General features: G+C 47.7%; 1 protein-coding gene across 1 annotated transcript in view; it reads right to left on the reverse strand.

Moving 5' to 3' along the window:
* The window catches only part of CLCF1 (cardiotrophin like cytokine factor 1), a 765,871-nt gene that overhangs the window by 76,713 nt on the left and 669,634 nt on the right, over window positions 1-19,524 (reverse strand). The window lies entirely within an intron of this gene.

A 19,524-nucleotide genomic window follows, 5' to 3' on the forward strand; every position in this document is an offset into this window, starting at 1 on the left:
TACTGTGCCTGCACCCTCTTTGGTCTCCCCAACTATGCTTTCTGTTCTCTCAACAAGATCATCAACTTCGCTACCAGGACTCTCTTTGAACTCCCTCACTTCACACATACTCCTTGTGCCGTTACCAGGTTGGATGGCTGGTGATACAAAATAGGGCCAGATTTAAATGTCTTCTCCTGGTTCATAAATCCTTGGTAAGGCACTACTGTATCTATTCTCCTCTATCCAATTCGACAAGTCTTCTCAACACTCGAAATCTCTGCTCTGTCTGCTCCACTATCCTTCTGGCACCTCACCCTCCCTTTCCTTCTTCTCGCTCTTTCTCTCTTCTTGCTTCACTTGCATGGAATTCTCTTCCACCAGACACATGAGAAACAGTCCATACCGATTTTACAAAACCAAACTAAAAGCTTACCTGCTCACCTCCAAGTTACCCTCTTAACCTACCTCTCATCTGACTTCTAGCTACGTTTTTCCCTCGCCTCTAACCTGCCTCTGTCCCTCACTTTCTCTACCTCCACTCTAGCACTTCATCCATCATGGTCACATCTGTAACACAGCTGGCCGTACCGCCTAACTGCATTTAAAAAGGTCTAATGTTGGTTGTCCTTAATCTATGTATGTTCACCCATGTTTAGCCCCTGGTGACCTTTCTATTTACTCATGTCCACAACATGGTCAGAATGTCACTCAAACTCCCCTATTGTAAGGAGTTTGCTGCTTCCAGTCAAATCTGATTTCTTATCTATTGTATGTTCTTTTGTGATCAATATAGCATTTTCCGTGTCCTGTTGTATGCAAATATATTAATAAAAATACATTTGTCACATACTCTGTGAACCACCAATTTGTGCTTTCCACGTTTCTGGAATATATAAACAATGATCTGTCAATCAATGCCTCCTAGTGCCCAACACTCGAACAGAACGCAATCAACATATGTTAAACAGGGCCTATACTCTATAAACAGTCATCTATCAACATTTCCCCCACCATACCCAATATTCTGTAAACAATGGCCCATCAATACATTCTTTTCAGGGCCCTACACTCTATAAACAAATATATGTAAACATGTACCTGCCAGTACCCGACACTCTAATATCTGTGCCAAAGCCATATGTTTTCTAGGACCCTAACAATGATCTGCCAACAATAACATACCTGTGCCGTACATACTGTAAAGCAAGGAATCATAAACATGTGGACTCCAGGCTGTTATAACTTTGCTATCGAGGACATGTCAACATTTCTCCACTAATGCCCTCCTTTTTACAAAAAGTGATAGATCAACATATGCTTTCCAAAGCCCACCAAACTCTGTAAATATGAATCAACCAATGTATGCATTACAGTGCCCTGCATTATATAAACAATATTTGTTTGCTGTTTTAAAGTGCCCCATAGCTTTACATGAGTCATTAATGTATGCTTTGGAGAACTCTACACTTTGCAAACAAGGATTCCATCAAAATGTGTTAAGGTGGCCTAGAGTTTGTAAATAAGGATTCATCAATACACACAGTCAGTGCTTCACCCTCTGTAAAGAATATACTCCTACGTCCCATCCCCTTTCCTCCATACTTGTGTGGGATATTCAGTCCTTCGGGACGGGACCGGAGCACTTTTGTAAAAAGCATAAAACATTATTATTTTTGTCCTTCTTTTATTTTCATGCGGGGTACCGCACGTGGCTTTATCCCCGCCCTCCTGCGTGCCGCCCTGCGCATCCCACTTCAGTCCTTTTCTCTGCGCGGTCAGGGCTAAACGCACTAGCATCACCAGTATTTTTTTCTTTTGATTACCTTTGTCCTTCCTTCCTGCTCTGGTTCCATGGTCATCTAGTCATCCGTCTATGCCGGAGCATCTAGGATTCGTGTCCTGTTTGTCATCCGAACGTCGTTTCGTGAGGGCGGATCCCCACTCTATTTGCTTAGAGTGTCTAGACCTGGAACATCGCTGGGACTCGTGTTTCTATTGTGATTCCCTCTGTGTCTGGGCACTCCAACGTCGTCTTCTTCGGTGGGAGGAGGTATTTCAATGCGTTCCTCCACTGCATTTTCAGCTCTTCATCGACAAAAATAAGAAACGCCCGGTAAGTTCTTTACTTTTCAGGGTGTCACGGCCAGGGGTCTCTTTCCCGGGGTCTTTCAGAATCGTGAGGGGCTTGAGTAGCTCTGTTACCAGGGACATCCCTGAGGTGTTCCACAAGGGGCCTAATAGACGCACCAGAGGTTTCTCTGAGGGTTCCCGCAGTGGACCTGCCAAAACCAGACACTGTTCCGAGGTTCACCATTTGGGTGCTAAAGTTCAGCCCAGTTCTTCTGTGGCTCTGGATACCGGGGTTCGCCTTGAGGTCTCAATTTCTGGAGCTTTCCACAGGTCTCAGTTTCTGGAGCTTTCAACACTGAGTCACTGCTCAACGCCCCTCGAGGGAGCAATATATCCCAGGTTAAAACCTGAGGTTCCTCTTCATGGGGCTAAATCCATTATCGACAGAGTCGAGGGATCCTCTTTGAGGGTACTGTCGGGGGGATACATTCCTCAACCGTCCCATGCTCAGGGTCGTGGTGGTATTGGTTCTGTTGAGGGGGCAAAGAAGGCAGTCACGGACCACAGGCCTTCCAGTACCGGCTCTGCTGCGGTTCCTCTAACTGGACAGTTCCTAAGATGTCTATTACACATCCTAGACCTGCCTGCACCTATGTTGACAACAAGACCCTGTTCCGCCCTTCATTCGATTGACGTGCTCGGGCACCGCTGCCTCATACCAGGTTCCGTGCCACTGATCTATGTGGATCCAGCCGGTGGTGGACCCTCATGGCAACCATCCTCATTGCGTTCTTGGGGTTATGCCCCTCACGAGCAGCCTCTGCCTACTCCAGCGCCTAGACTAGAACAAGAGAGTCCACACTGCTGTGGGTTTAATTAATAATTAGTTCAAGTAACAAGTTATTTGTTAAGGTGTACTACAAATGTATCACTCAAATTTTTAGGCTGTAACAGACTCTGAAAGCAAGCAGGGTAGTCTGATGATTGAAGAACCATAAAGAATATATTTATTTAACAAAAAAACAGTTGTGTAAATAATACATAAACAACTAAACATAAAGCAATATAACAAACATATTAATGCATTTGTTCAATGGCTGAAAGGTTAATAATCAAAAAAGCAAAAAAAAAACAAACACAAAAACTTAAATATGGGTTTTTCTTCAAACTTTTAAACAAAGAAAACAAATGAGAATTCTAAAAGAAACTGGACAACGAGCTGCCAACTGTATGGTGGCCTAGATCCCAGCCAATATTCTCATTTATGGCTTATATTGGGCCACTGCACAAGTTCTTCTCAAAAGAGCTTCGTCTGAGAATGCATTTTTTTAGAAGTTTCAGACGCTCATGCACTCTGATCCCATGAGGGCGTATTTTAACGTCTTTTCAGGGAACTGTACCCTGAACCTCCTGTACCGTATTCTGTCCCAGCTGTTCCTACGCAGGTCCCAGTGGTGCCACCTCCTCCACCTCTTCCTGACAGACCTCCACCACTTCCTCCTCTGCCTACTGTTAAGACGGATTTCTGAACTCTGTCCTGGAGGCGTAGAGGTTCAGAAGGCCAGCCTAGTTTCTTAGAACAGGGAAACCTCTGGACAAGCCAGACCAATCAGGGTAGCGATCACGGCGGTCAAGACTAGGTCTCAAGAGGGGTGAGGGTGACTGAAAGCCCGCAATGAGCACACAAAGCAAGGACACTTACAAATTACTCCAAACAGGTGTTATATTAAAAATATATACACATTTATTACAAGGCCTTTGTAACATTGACTGTAGCGAGAAATCACAATAAAACTTCAGTAAACCAACACATACCAAACCAATACAATATATATACAAATACAAACGAGTCTAACAAGTTAGACGCACGAAATGTGTAGACCACCTAGATGGGGAGGAAAACAGGCAGTGCGAATAATAATTAGACCCAGTCCGCCTTCAGAGGCACCTAACTAAAAGGAAGTCCAAGCCCTACGAAGAATGGAGCCTTGTGCTCAAAAGTACCTGCACACGCTGGTGCCAACGGGCAAAAAGGGGAGTCTCTTCGAGGGAATCAGGCAGTTTAGTTCGGTGAACAAATGAAGATGAACAGAGCTCCGCAACTCAAGCGCAGCCTCCACTGGGGGCAGAAGCAGAGCGCGAGTACGGAAAGGCGTGCTGTTAGACACAGCGGGGAAAAGCTATGGGCTCCTGCAGGAGGGCGACCAGTTCCTAGCGATGCTACTCACCGGTCCCCGATGCAAGCAGACCCAGGCTTCTCCGCATCAGTTTCAGTGCTGGCAGGTTCAGATAGGAGCAGGGGACATCTCGTCGTCGTGTAGATTCTGCAGCAGCAGAAGTTGAGTTGAGGACGTCCCAAACGCAGTGAACCCGCACAGTTTGTTACCACAGCAGGGCAACGGAGCGGCCGTGTGTATTCCAGCCAAATGTACACTCCTCACGTCAGACCTGGGAATGCCAAGTGTACGAATCGTGTGAGAGTGACAAGGACTCCTAATACAACACAACCTGACGGCGGTTACAGAGCAAGACGCCTGGGTAGGCTGGTCAGTCTGCTGGATGGCCCAGAGACACTTCCGAAGGCTTACGTGCAGGAGATGATGAAGATGCCGAGAATAGTTGTTCCCACTATTCCAAGGGTCGAAGTACCAGTACAGGCCTTCTCGTTCGATCCGAGGTAGAAAGGGTTTCACAAAGCGACAGCAGTGCAGATGAGCAGTCCTTCAGCGGGTCACCAGCGATTCCTCGGTTCAGCCTCGTGGTTGCAGGACACTTGGCTCCTGTATTCCTTTGTTTGTGAGAACTCAGGAGATCGACATGGTAGTGGCGTTTCCAGCCCCCTCATATCCACGGTTCCCTTCGCGCCAAAACGGAGGGGACCCAATGGGAGATCTGCTCATAAAACACTCACGCCATCTGTGGACCTCATCACGGACCACGGGGGTCCCAGGCATTCACACCACCCTAGACTCTCTGGCGCCCAGGATGTGTATTGGGACCAGACATCCCAGCCCCCATCCTGGAGGCACACACAGGCCTGTAGAAGCCCACGAAAGCATCTGTGTTTCGCGGGAAAGTACATGCCCAAATAAGGAAGGCCCCGGGTCGGCACGACCTGGGGGAGGTGAAGGGGGCAAGACGGTCAGCGGACAGGACAAAGAGCCTCGTGGTCTGGCCATTTTGGGAGCCAGGCCACCATTTTGGGCTAAGCGCGAGAAATGCCCTTAAAACACCAAAAGGAGTGCAAAAACACAAGAAACAATCGCTGCCACCAATCCCGTCCGTGATTCACTTGCACCGTTCATTTACAATCCAAAGAGAGTATCTAGGGCCTGTAGAAGACTAGAGACCCAAGAGAGCAGTAACTTAGCTTACAGTGCCCTCTTGTGCCATGTTGCACGAAAGCTGCAACATGATAAAGAAACTACGGAAAACAGCGTTTCCCGGTACTGAATGTTTTAAGGGCATGTCAGTTTCCCCGTAAGAATGGAGCGAAAGCCCAGAGGAGTGCGGCAGAAGGCTGCACTTCTCTGGCAAAGTCTAGATCATGGTGAAAACAATAGCAAAAAGTTTAGGGGTTGCCACATGGAAGGAAAATTAGCCACAATTAAGAAATCTTTCCTAACACTTGCCCCTCCCAGACTATGGACAGGGGGAACTAATCCACCCCTGGATGAGTCTCGTGTTCAGGTCGGTTAAACATTCTGGACAACCCATCAGCATTGCTATGTTGGACACCTGGCCTATGCTCAATAGTGAAGTCGAAGCCTTGTAGACTTATGGACCGCCTAAGCAACTTTGGATTCTCTCCCTTCATGTTCATTAGCCACTTTAAGGGCTTATGGTCAGTGTGCACAGTGAAGTGGGTCCCATAGAGGTAGGGCCTCAGCTTCTGTAGGGCCCACACAACAGAGAAACATTCTTTCTCCACTGTGGACCATCTGAGCTCTCTGTCCTTAAGCTGGTGACTAATAAAACCAATAGGGTGTTCCTTACCCTTCTCATCTACTTGCGATAGTACAGCTCCTATCCCAGTGCCAGAGGCGTCTGTCTGCACAATAAAAGGTCTTTGATAATCAGGTGCCCTGAGGACAGGGGCCTGGCACAAGGAGTCTTTTAAGCCATTGAAGGCCTTCTCACACTCGTCGGTCCAAGTTACCTTCCTGGGTTTCTTCGGAGTGGTGAGGGCAGTCAGAGGGGCAGCTATGGTGCCATAGTCTGCCACGAAGTTGCGGTAATACCCCGTGAGTCCTAAGAAGGCTCTCACTTGGGTATGTGTAGTGGGGGTAGGTCAGTCTTGTACTGCTTGTACTTTACTGGGAAGAGGCTGTATCTTCCCTCCACCTACTTCATGTCCAAGGTAAACCACTGAGCCTTGTCCAATCTGGCATTTACTAGCCTTTATGGTCAAGTGTGCTTTCTGAAGAGCCTGGAGCACAATCCCGAGGCGTTTCACATGGTCTTCCCAGGTGGCACTGAAAACTGCTATATCGTCCAGATATGAAAGGCAGAATTCGTCCAACCCATTCAACACATGATTCACAAGCCTCTGGAAAGTGGCAGGTGCATTTTTCAACCCGAACGGCATTACCCTGAATTGGTAAAGGCTGTCTGGAGTAGAAAACGCTGTCTTCTCCTTGGCATGTTCCGCTAAAGCTATTTGCCAATAGCTCGCAGTGAGGTCAAACGTGCTGAGGTACTTGGAGGCACCCAAAGTATCCACCAGCTCATCTGTTCGAGGCAAGGGGTGTGCATCTGTCTTGGTGACAGCCTTCAGAGCCCTGTAATCCACGCAGAACCTCAATTCAGAAGGGCCTGCCTTTGGAACCAAAACCACAGGGCTGGACCAAGGACTACTAGAGGGTTCAATCACCCCAAGGTCTAACATCTTGTTGACCTCGGTCTTAATGTAAGACTGTACTTTGTCTGACATCCTGTATCCCCTACTTTTGGTAGGTACACTGTCTCCTGTGTCTATGTTATGTTTGCACCAAGGTGTCAAACCAGGCGACTGTGAAAACAGGGGGGAAAACTGCCTAAGCAAACGTTTCACCTCAGCCTGCTGATTAGAAGTCAGGTGAGGGGCCACTCGGACACCCTCAAAGGAGCTATCTGAAGGACCGCTTTGGAACAGGTCGGGGAGAGGTTCAGACTCCTCTTCCTCAACATCTGAAGCCAGTAGCAGTGCTGCGATTTCGACTCTTGGGACGAAAGCCTTCCGCCTATTTACGTGGAACACTTTTGGAGCCTGTCCAGGCCTTCCAAGGTCCACTAAATAGTTAACCTCACCCAGGGGCTCCACCACTGTGTAAGGGCCTGACCATTTGTCCTGTAAAACTCGAGGCCTTATGGGATTCATGATCAGGACTTGCTGACCAGGTGTAAAGTTGATGAGGGAAGCTTTCTGGTCGTACCAATGTTTCACCAGCGCTTGTCCTGCCTTCAATTTATCACTAGCCAAGCCCATCAGGAGTACCATCCGTTTTCTGAGCCCCAGCACATAATCTACTACGTTGGTAGTAACAGGGGGAGTGGGCATCTCCCATCCCTCTTTGACTATGGCTAAGGGTCCCCGTACAGGATGACCGAACAGAAGTTCGAAGGGGCTGAAGCCAACACCCTCCTGTGGTACGTCTTAGTAGGCAAACAGTAGGCATGGTAAAAGAAGATCCCATTTTCTTCTCTGAGGTTCTTCCAGAGCCCCAATCATGCTCTTTAACGTTCTGTTGAAACGTTCCACAAGACCATTGGTCTGGGGGTGGTATGCAGAAGAGAACTTGTAGGTGACCCCACATTCTTTCCACATAGCCTGCATATACTTTGACATAAAGTTGCTGCCTCTGTCAGACACAACTTCTTTAGGGAAGCCAACCCTAGTAAAGATGCCAAGTAACGCTTTTGCAACTGACTTGGCAGTTACAGTTTTCAATGGGATGGCCTCAGGATATCTGGTAGCATAGTCGACTAGCACCAACATAAACCTATTGCCTGAGGATGTCTGCGGGTCAAGGGGACCAACAATGTCAATCCCTACCCTTTCGAATGGTATTCCCACAACTGGGGGTGGTACCAATGGAGCTTGGATTGTTGAGCCACTCTTACCAGATAACTGGCAGGAGGCACAACTCCTGCAGTGACTTTCTACTTGCACCCCCCATCTTGTGCCAGTAGAAGTGCATGGATAACCCATGCTTGGTCCTCTTAATACCAAGGTGACCAGCAAGGGGCACTTCATGCGCCAACTGCAGGAGGAAGGGTCTTACAGCAAGGGGAACCACCAACCTCCTATGGTCTCCTTCTATGGACTCTGTGGGCTCACTATACAGGAGTCCACCTTCCCAATAAATCCGATGCTTCCCAGGAGGTTCACCCTCAAGCTGGGAGCAGGCCTGTCTCCTTAGTCCTTCCAGAGATGGGCACTCACGTTGGCCTTTACTGAATTCTTCCCTGTCAGGACCACCTTCTACTAACAAGTCTTTTAGTTCCGGATGGTCGTTGGGGTCAAATACTTCAGGCATCGCCACCTCCTCGTCAGGCCCGGGCGATTTACCAACTTCCTCCACCGCAGTGGTAGGCGAGTTCGGGGGAATGCTCTCTTTCCCTCGTCTTGACTTGCTTACTCCTTTCGCCTTGGGTTTCCCCTTCGGCTGGGGCGGCGTATTAGTCTTGGCCAACGCTGCCCGTGTTTGAGACCGTGTGCAGGGTCTGTCGGCAGTGTCTCCTACGAGCCCTAAAGCTCTGAGATCATTGCCTAACAAGACCTTTCCTGGGACGTTTCTCTGAATGCTCACTGGAATCCTGACTGCTGTACCATTTAAAGTAAGATTTACAGGTATTACTAGGAACATGCGAGGTGGGCCGTCAGCCAACTTAGTGGGCATCAGAGTAGCTCTGGCAACTTCCACTGAGTCTACCAAAGTAGAATCCACCACAGTTCGACTGCACCCACTATCCCTAAGAGCTGGAGTATCCACTCCATTGATCAGCACACAAGTAGTGCTTGGTATTATCTGGAATCCTAGCATAAGCCTCTGCGACATTAGGCTCCTAGGAACCCAGGGAAACTAAAACTACCTCAGCTTCTATCCCGCTGGGGAAGGAGTCTGAGGAGAAGGATGCTCCTGTAATCTCTTCTTCCTCGTAGGAGGAGAAGGCCAGATTTAGCGGAGTGGACCCCCAAAGGTTTAACCTTACACCGGGGATCCCCCTTCACATGGTCAATTGCTCCACAAGCAAAACAAGATCCATTGGGTCTGTTCACATAGGGAGGTTTACTGTGACCAGAGTTCTGTTTCGGAGGCTGACCTCCACTGCCCTGTTAGTTCTCTTGTGTCTTACCCTTATTTTTCTTTTTGTGGCCCTTTTGAGAAGAAGATTTATCAGATTCTCCACCCTCCTTATCTTTGGACTTTTTCCCTTCCTCCTGCTTACCAGGATGAGTTTGAGTTTTGTCCTTATGGGACACTCGATGTGACACCCATAAATCTGCGGCAATGGCAAGCTTCTTAGGATCTATCTCCTTCGAATCGGCCAAATGCTGCTTAAGCTCCGGGGAAGAAGATGCAAAAATATGTTCCAGCATCACAAGACTTATCATGCCTTCAAAGGTAGAAACCTTATAACCTTCGACCCAGCCAGTCAAGTTTTTTAAGGATTCGGTTACATAAGATACCCAAGTAACACCTTCTTTTTTCTTATACTCTCAGAATCGTTTTAAATATTGGGCAGGACTCTTTCCAAACTTTAAAATGAGAGTTTGCTTTAACATTGCGAAATCTGCTCGCTCAGCCTTCGACATTTCCATAATGGCACTACAGCCAGAATGGGGCAGTCTGCTGAGTAACCAGGCAATCTTATCAGCATTGTCAACTTGTTGAACTTCACATGCATACTCAAACGTATTCAGCCAGTCCATAATGTCATTCTTTTCCTCATACACACTGAGCAGATCTTTTGGAAACCGTGGATGAGAGGAGGCCCCAAACCCATGTCCAGGACCCTTGGATTAATTTGCAACCTGAAGCTTGGCCAGTTCCAACTGGTGATCCTTGTCTTTCTGTTTTTCGGCCTGTTCGATTCTTAGTTTGGTTATGTTGAACTCAAGCTCCTTCTGCCTAAACCGCAGCTCTTGCTTCTTGAATTCAAGCATGGCCTCCCCATCGACACTGGCAGAGGAAACATTAGACATCTCATCCTCCCTTTCCTCGTGGTCGCGGTGGATCAGTGCAGCGGCAGAACCGTCAGTTCTACCAGTGAGAGCAGCCCCACCTTATTCCGCACTGTCCTCAGAAGTTATAGCATCAAGCTGCGCTTCTTGCCACGCCACGATTCTTTGTATCATATCCAATTTGGTCCCTTGAGACGAGACACCTCTCTCCGCACACTAGGGGTGTCACGGTATTAGTTTTATGACGGTACGATAACCTTCTTGCCAAATGACGGTATATCATGGTTATCGCGGTATAGCAGGTGGAGTTAACTAATCTTAACAAATATTTTCTAAAAGGTCATAAATTGTCAGATTTATCATCACAAACAAAACTGGGCACCCAGGGCCAGAATTGGGATTTTCAACTTACTTTCCACTGAAATGCCACCCCTTTCTTCCACCAAACACAAACACACGTGTGGAGAGGAGGGGGGGGGGAGCCCTGCTGCGAATGGCAAAGCAAACTGAATAGCTTTTCTTAAGTGGGCATTTAGGCTTTTAGCTCCCCCACTGGCTACTGGTGAAGATGAACATGTTGCCATCTTGATAACTTGCATGCCACAGATCAATGGAGGCTGATGGTAGTATACGCTTGTGCGCATACACACACGCACTCTCTCTTTACGTTACAGCCTTGAGTTTACTTGCAGGTCAAAAGGTGTTCAGTAATCACGGACATGTTACCCTTTGGTATGGCAGCAGGGAATACCCACAGAGATGAGTGACTTTCGCAGTGTGACTTATTATATGTAAATTCAATGATAGAACCAGGGAAATCCCCCATTGGCATATGTTTAGCAAACATTATCCATTATAAATATATAAACCCCAAAGCCGCCAACCCAAAGTAAACCCGTTTCCTTCTTGGTACTGTATTTATTCTTCCTATTGCTAACATATTGATTTTGTGTCAGGCACGTGTGGTTTATGGAATGGCATTAAAAACTGCTCCAACTACTTGGCAGACGGCACAGCCAACAGTGCAAAACCAAGACTGCGCAGCACTTGCTTACTGCAGCCTTTCCAAATCAGATTTGAAAGTACACTTAACGGTATAAACAGTATACCGGTATAAACAATGTGACGGTTATTATTGTTCAATTAAGTGGTTCACGGTATCTTTAACGGTATACCGTTATACCGTTACATCCCTACAGCACACATCGTTTTCAATGTTTCGGATTTAGAAGCATTTAAAGTTAACAAGGTATTTGTTTCCATACTGTTAGATAGGACTATGGCCTTTTTAAAGTTATACTACGACAATTCGCTACTTGTCCTGGTAGGAATAACTTCAAATGCCTTCGCTCATGCGCAACACTGGATACCTTCAGTCGTATCTCACCGCTGCCACCAATTTGTTAAGACGGATTTCTGAACTCTGTCCTGGAGACGCAGAGGTTCAGAATGCCAGCTTAGTTTCTTGGAACAGGGTAACCTCTGGACAAGCCAGACCAATCAGAGTAGCGATCGCGGCGGTCAAGACTAGGTCTCAAGAGGGGTGAGGGTGACTGAAAGCCCGCAATGAGCACACAAAGCAAGGACACTTACAAATTACTCCAAACAGGTGTTATATTAAAAATATATACACATTTATTACAAGGCCTTTGTATCATTGACCGTAGCGAGAAATCACAATAAAACTCCAGTAAACCAACACATACCAAACCAATACAATATATATACAAATACAAACGAGTCTAACGAGTTAGACGCACGAAATGTGTAAACCACCTAGATGGGGAGGAAAACAGGCAGTGCGAATAATAATTAGACCCAGTCCGCCTTCAGAGGCACCTAACTAAAAGGAAGTCCAAGCCCTACGAAGAGTGGAGCCTTGTACTCAAAAGTACCTGCACACGCTGGTGCCAATGGGAAAAAAGGGGAGTCTCTTCAAGGGAATCAGGCAGTTTAGTTCGGTGAACAAATGAAGATGAACAGAGCTCTGCAACTCAAGCGCAGCCTCCACTGGGGGCAGAAGCAGAGCGCGAGTACGGAAAGGCGTGCTCTTAGACACAGCAGGGAAAAGCTATGGGCTCCTGCAGGAGGGCGACCAGTTCCTAGCGATGCTACTCACCGGTCCCCGATGCAAGCAGACCCAGCCTTCTCCGCGTCAGTTTCAGTGCTGGCAGGTTCAGATAGGAGCAGGGGACGTCTCGTCGTTGTGTAGATTCCGCAGCAGCAGAAGTTGAGTTGAGGACGTCCCAAACGCAGTGAACCCGCACAGTTTGTTACCACAGCAGGGCAACGGAGCCGCCGTGTGTATTCCAGCCAAATGTACACTCCTCACGTCAGACCTGGGAATGCCAAGTGTACAAATCGTGTGAGAGTGACAAGGACTCGTAATACAACACAACCTGACGGCGGTTACAGAGCAAGACGCCTGGGTAGGCTGGTCAGTCTGCTGGATGGCCCAGAGACACTTCCGAAGGCTTACGTGCAGGAGATGGTGAAGATGGCGAGAATAGTTGTTTCCACTATTCCAAGGGTCGAAGTACCAGTACAGGCTTTCTCGTTCGATCCGAGGTAGAAAGGGTTTCACAAAGCGACAGCAGTGCAGAGGAGCAGTCCTTCAGCGGGTCACCAGCGATTCCTCGGTTCAGCCTCGTGGTTGCAGGATACTTGGCTCCTGTATTCCTTTGTTCGTGAGAACTCAGGAAATCGACATGGTAGTGGCGTTTCCAGCCCCCTCTTATCCACGGTTCCCTTCGCGCCAAAATGGAGGGGACCCAATGGGAGATCCGCTCATAAAACACTCACACCATCTGTGGACCTCATCACGGACCACGGGGGTCCCAGGCATTCACACCACCCTAGACTCTCTGGCGCCCAGGATGTGTATTGATTGAGACCAGACATCCCATCCCCCATCCTGGAGGCACACACAGGCCTGTAGAAGCCTGCGAAAGCATCTGTGTTTCGCGGGAAAGTACATGCCCAAATAAGGAAGGCCCCGGGTCGGCTCGACCTAGGGGAGGTGAAGGGGGCAAGAAGGTCAGCGGACAGGACAAAGAGCCTCGTGGTCTGCCCATTTTGAGAAACGTGCTTAAAACGCCAAAAGGAGCTCATAAACACAAGAAACGATCGCTGCCACCAATCCCGTCCGTGATTCACTTGCATCGTTCATTTACAATCCAAAGAGAGTATCTAGGGCCTGTAGAAGACTAGAGACCCAAGGGAGCAGTAACTTAGCTTACAGTGCCCTCTTGTGCCATGTTGCACGAAAGCTGCAACATGATAAAGAAACTACGGAAAACAGCGTTTCCCAGTACTGACTGTCTTAAGGGCATGTCAGTTTCCCCGTAAGAATGGAGCGAAAGCCCAGAGGAGTGCGGCAGAAGGCTGCACTTCTCTGGCAAAGTCTAGATCATGGTGAAAACAACAGCAAAAAGTTTAGGGGTTGCCACATGGAAGGAAAATTAGCCACAATTAAGAAATCTTTCCTAACACCTACGCTATCTGCGATAGAGAAGACACCGGCAGCGCGGGATAGCACTTTAACACCTGAGGCGCTACACGGAGTGGAACAGTCTTCTGTCCCGCTTCACTGGATGAAGCGCAAGCAGACCAGGACAGCGATGAACAGCCCCGCTCAGTTAGAGCATTCAATGAACGGGTGCTGGATATGATGGCCCTGCTAAATATTCCAGTACCCGAGGCCCCCACTCCACAGGAAGGGAGTGGGGGCCTCTGAAGCCTTTACTCTGTCACCTCAGGCGCGCACCGGCCTGTTCCCACAGAAGGGGCTGCATCTCAACAAGAGGATTGACGCTCGATACAAGCTTCACACCTTGGAAGATATAGCCTTATTGGCTTGTCCGCTCCCTTCGTCAACGGTGGTGGTGGCAGCCACCCTTCAGTCCAAGCCGGCCTATGCATCATCCACTGCAGCGGCCCAAAGGCTCCCAAAGGCTCCTTGATGCCCTTAGCAAAAATGTTTTTTCCAATTCGGCGCTCCAACTTCGTCAAGCTAACACGAGGCTCATTCTGGCAACAGCCAATCTGAGGCTGTGGAAGGAGCTAGCCGATTTTCAAGAATGTATTCCACGCATAGGCTAGACGACTTCAAAGCCGGTTTGTCGGATGCCAAACTGTTGGCACAGGATTTAATGGAAGCTGCAGTGCACCACGTAGATACCTCCACTTGAGGCCTTATCATCGGGGGTTCACATCTCCCGCCAAGCATGGCTCCATGCGACGAAGTTCTCAAAGGAAGTGCAGGACAAGGTACTGGATCTTCCCTTTGATGGCAAGGAATTGTTCCACTCCACCACCGATGAGGAACTCACAAAAACGAAATCTTTATCTGTCCTGGAGAAAGCTCCACCATTCAACCCTCCCTTCCAGCAGATCGGGTCGCCCTCCCTCAGAACCGAGGTACAGAAGCTTTTGGACCTCAGAGCGGTGGAGCTTGTTCTTCTCATGGAGCAAGGGGAGGGCTTTTACTCCTGTCTGTTCACAGTGCCCAAACCCAACCAGGCTGGCCTGCGCACTATCCTCGATCTTTCCCAATTCAATCTTTCTCTTCCCCAAGAGAAATTCAAGATGATCACGCCCTGCCAAATAAAGTCCTCTCTTCGGAAAGGGCGACTGGCTCAGTGTAGTGGACCTTCAGGACGCATACATGCACATCCTGATATGGAGTCCACATCGGAAATATCTGCGGTTCTCCCTGGGAGAGGAAAACTTCCAGTTCTGTGAGCTCCCTTTTGGTCACAGCTCAGCGTCGCATGTCTTTACGAAGATGATATCGGTCATCGCAGCTTTCCTCAGGCTCCAGGGCGTTCATGCATATCCATATTAGGATGATTGGCTCCTGGGCAGTACTTGCCCAGAGACGGCATTGATCAATAGCCAGTCTCTCCTCCAGCTCCTGTTCCACCTTGGGCTGTTGGTGAACTGACTGGTGGAAATCTTTCATGACGGTCTCTCTGATTTTCCTGGTTTTCTGTTGGAATACAGTCAGTACAAAGGTGTTCCTAACGACAGACAGTATTGCAGACCTATCAACCACGTGTCAGCTCTTCCTCCAGTCTTCGCACATGACCGCTTCGTGGTTCCAAAGACTTCTGGGCCTCATGGCTTCTTGTGTGCTAGCCCTTCCTCTTGCACGTCTGAGGATGAGGCATACTCAGCTGGCTCTTCTGAGCTGTTGGTCTCAGGCTTCGGACTCAGATTCCATGATAATCCCAGTTCCATCCTGCATGGCGGCGGATCTACAAGGGTGGTCCTCGATCAACAGCCTTTCAGTGGGGGCCTCCTTCCAGGAGCCCTGCCCACATTTGACGGTTACCGCGGACTCCTCCCTTCTGGGATGGGGTGCGACGCTGTGTCACCTCGAAGTATTCGACCTTTGAACACTTCAGGACAGACAGTTTCATATCAATTATCTGGAATTCCTCGCTGTTTTCCTGGCGCTCAATTCTTTTCAACTGTCTATCACCAACAAGGTAGTCATACCTTACATCAACAAGCATGGTGGCACCAAGTCACCTCTCCTTGTGGACCTAGCCATACAATTTGGGACTGGGCCATCCAGCACAAGGATTGGCTCCTGGCTGTGCACATCGCGGATCACATCAATGTAACTGCAGACTCACTCAGCTGCCAGTCGGCAGCCAGTAACCAGTAGGAGTTGAACAGCAATAATCTCTCCAACATTTTTTGCCAATGGGGCACACCAGAAGTGTACCGCTTGGCGACTTTTACAAACAGGAAACTTCCTCTGTATGCATCCAGAGACGGCTTTGGGGTGCCCTCCCAGGGAGACGCTCTCGAGATTCCGTGGAACAACATGAAGGCTTATGCCTTTCCTCCACTGCCTCTGATTCATCGGTCACTCTGCAAGCTCGGGAGTGCATCGAATTGCACTCTCCTCTTCATAGCTCCTGGGTGGCCAGCTATATTCTGGTTTTCGGAACTTCAGCATCTGTCGATTCTTCCTCGAATTAGATTGACGGTGTTTCCCGACCTTGTTCACCAAAGCGATCACCAGCTGTGGCACCCCTCCCCACAATCGTTCAGCTTGGCGGCCTAGTGCCTAAATTCAGATCTTTAGCGCAGTTTAATTTGTCCGAGGACAACATGCGCATTATCCAAGCAGCCAGAAAACCTTCTACGAGGGCTCAATATAGGAGCAAATGGCTCCGTTTTTGCCACTGGTGTTTAGCAAAGCAGCTTGATCCTAGGCATGCTACAGTTGGCACTGTTCTATCATTTGTGTCTCAACTCGCAGCTTCGGGCATTCATGTCTTGTCTTGCAGGACTTACTTATCTGCTATTGCGGCCTACCTGTCCACAGACAGCTGTTCCTTTTCATTGACTAATCCAGTCATTAAAAGGCATTTTTCAGGTCTACTTCATCTCTTCCCGCGGTGCGCACCCCTCGTCCCAAATGGGATTTGAATGTGGTCCTCACCACATTATGCCATAAACCATTTGAACCCATGGCCACTACCGATCTTAAATACCTTTCTTGGAAGGTCGCTTTTCTGACCGCAGTGACATCGCTGAGGAGAGTAAGTGAGCTCCAAGCTCTTTCTGTGGAACATCCGTTCCTCACTTTTCATAAGGATAAGGTGGTGCTTTGCACTCATCCTTCCTTCCTGCCTAAGGTGGTTACCGATTTTCATTTGAACCAATTGATCTCCTTACCTGTCGTTTTTCCTAATACGGCATCGGATGCCGAGAGAGTCTTACACAATCTGGACGTCAGGCGAGTCCTGAAATTTTACCTCGATAGAACAAGTGAACTCAGGGCCTCCTCACAACTCTTTGTCACATCTGGAGACCCGAAAGGGAAATGGGCTTCCAAAGCAACTATCTCCTGATGGATTGCCTCATGTATTTCAGAAACCTATAGCATTCAAGGCCTTCAACCTCCAAAAGGCATCCATGCTCATCTTGTACGTGGCAAAGCGGCTGCTGTTGCCTTCCAAAAGTATGTCCCTTGAGAAACCATCGCCAAGGCGGCTTTGTGGGCTTCCCCATCAGCTTTTTGTAAGCATTACTGCTTGGATCTGAGTTCCAGGGCTGATGCCCAATTTGGCCAGGCTGTTCTTAAGAACTTATTCCAGTAAAGTTTTTTTTCCCCATCCACCTGAACTAATGGTTTTGCGTTCTTGGGAATCTCCCACAAGTATGGAGGAAAGGGAACAGGACATAGGTACTCACAGTAGTGACTACCTTACTCCTAGTCCATAGTCCCCTTTCCTCCATGCGCCCGCCCGCCGTCCCCTCTAAAAAGTATCCTCTAATATTGCTTAAATGGTCTCAGACCTGGCGATAGAAAAGGACTGAAGGGCGATGCACATGCGGTACCTCGCATAAAAATAAAAGGACAAAAATCAAACTTTTTGATGCTTTTTTCAAAAAGGCTCCGGTCCTGTCCTGTAGAACGGAATGTCCCATAAGTATGGAGGAAAGTGTTCTATGGACTAGGAGTAAAGTAGTCACTACAGTGAATAACTTTATTAATATGCAACTCTTTCCCTGACAATTCCTCAGTTCCTGAAGAATGTGCTGCATCAATGTCCCTTCTAGGACCCTACACTCTTTAAATAGTGATCTACCAACATATTGCTTTTAGAACCCTACACAGTGATCCATCAATACATTTATACCAGCACAGTATGCTCTGTTAGCAAAGATCCATAAACAATTGCCTACAAAACACAATAATATTCTTCTGGATGTGGCACCAGACACTTTGGACAATACCATGCTTTTGAACCACCTTAGATCAGCTGGAGGTGTATCTGACCATGTCTTTAAATGTTTAAAAATGCTATGACAAATTAATGTTAAAAAGAAAAAAAACATTAGCATTTTACATTTATAAGCATGAATTGGTGCCCTAAAGAAATGCCTGGCTCTAAGGAACATGCAAGCTGAAGCTCTGGGCAACACCTAATTATAAGTATATGAGCTGTTAACCTTTGATGGTTGAAATACTTCTAACATTATACATTGGTAGATGAGGCATGAAGCCTGCAGCTTACACAGCCCACCATGGAGGCCCATAGATCGCTTGTCATCCAGCATGGATCCAAAAGTAATGTGAAAACACACCTTCAACCCCTATGGACCCAGGACCATGAATAATGTCCAACAGAATAGTGCAACCCTTAACAATCCATTTCCTACAAGACCAAAGATTAGGACCATAGAACTTCAAAATAGAATGCAGCCATACATGATATCTGAGACCATGTGTAGGAGAACAAATACTGCTTCAGGACTATGGTTTGCAGCAAGATGAAAATATTGTGCTGTACCAAGACCCAACACCAGTTTACCAGCCATGCCCATTCAAAGAGGGCATCATAATTCATGGATGCGTGCTAGTTATCACTGATGTGAGAAACATTCAATAGCATAAAGGCATATGGCCATTCCTAGCTGAGAAACATGTGTGCCATATTCATGTTTTACCAATTACCTCCATGACATCTGAAGCAGCTTCTCTACTCAATCCTTACATGCTTAGATGCATGTTTCTTGCTTAATAACATAGCTTAAGTCCCCATCATACCTTAAACCATCCCACCAAGCTAGGCACCTTGTTGTGAAATCTAGAAATACCACCCACAAATCCATATGCAGGCTAAGGGGTGATTGTTTCGGCACAACAGAGCAAATTAATCATAGATTATATCACGTTATTAATTCAGCGTCCATCTCCATACAAATTCCTATAGGGTTTATTTCTTTCTTTCCCTTATCATTTTCCATTTCTACCACAATCCTTACTATACGCCCCAGGTATCTGAAGGGAAAGGGAGGGGACAAGCATGAGAGAAGGCGAGACAGAGAAAGAGACATAGAGGGACATATGGAGGGAGAAAAGTAGACAAAGTAGGTGAAGTGATATAGAGGGTGAGACTGCATGTGGAGAGACTGTGCTTAAAAGACAGTCTGGTGAGGACAAAGGACTATGACAAGGATGAAGGAGAAGGACCAGGATGAAGGAGAAGGAAAAATAACTAAGCTGTAGGAAAACAACAAGGATGAAGGAGGACTAGGATGAACAAGAAGGACTAGGATGTGGTAGGATGAAGGAATAGTATAAACAATAATGACTGGGATGAAGAAGAAGTACTTGGGCAAACGACTATGTCAAAGAAGGGCTAGCATGAAGGACTATGATCTAGGAGAAGGACAACGATGAATAACTATGTTGAAGGAGACTGTTACGCAGCTGTTGGTCGTGCAGAGTATGGGCTATCCCTCTGTTCCCAAGTATCAGACTGGCAATCACGGAA

This window comes from Ambystoma mexicanum, chromosome 12 (assembly GCF_040938575.1).
Source record: "Ambystoma mexicanum isolate Mex_15411 chromosome 12, UKY_AmexF1_1, whole genome shotgun sequence".
NCBI classification, from domain to species: domain Eukaryota; kingdom Metazoa; phylum Chordata; class Amphibia; order Caudata; family Ambystomatidae; genus Ambystoma; species Ambystoma mexicanum.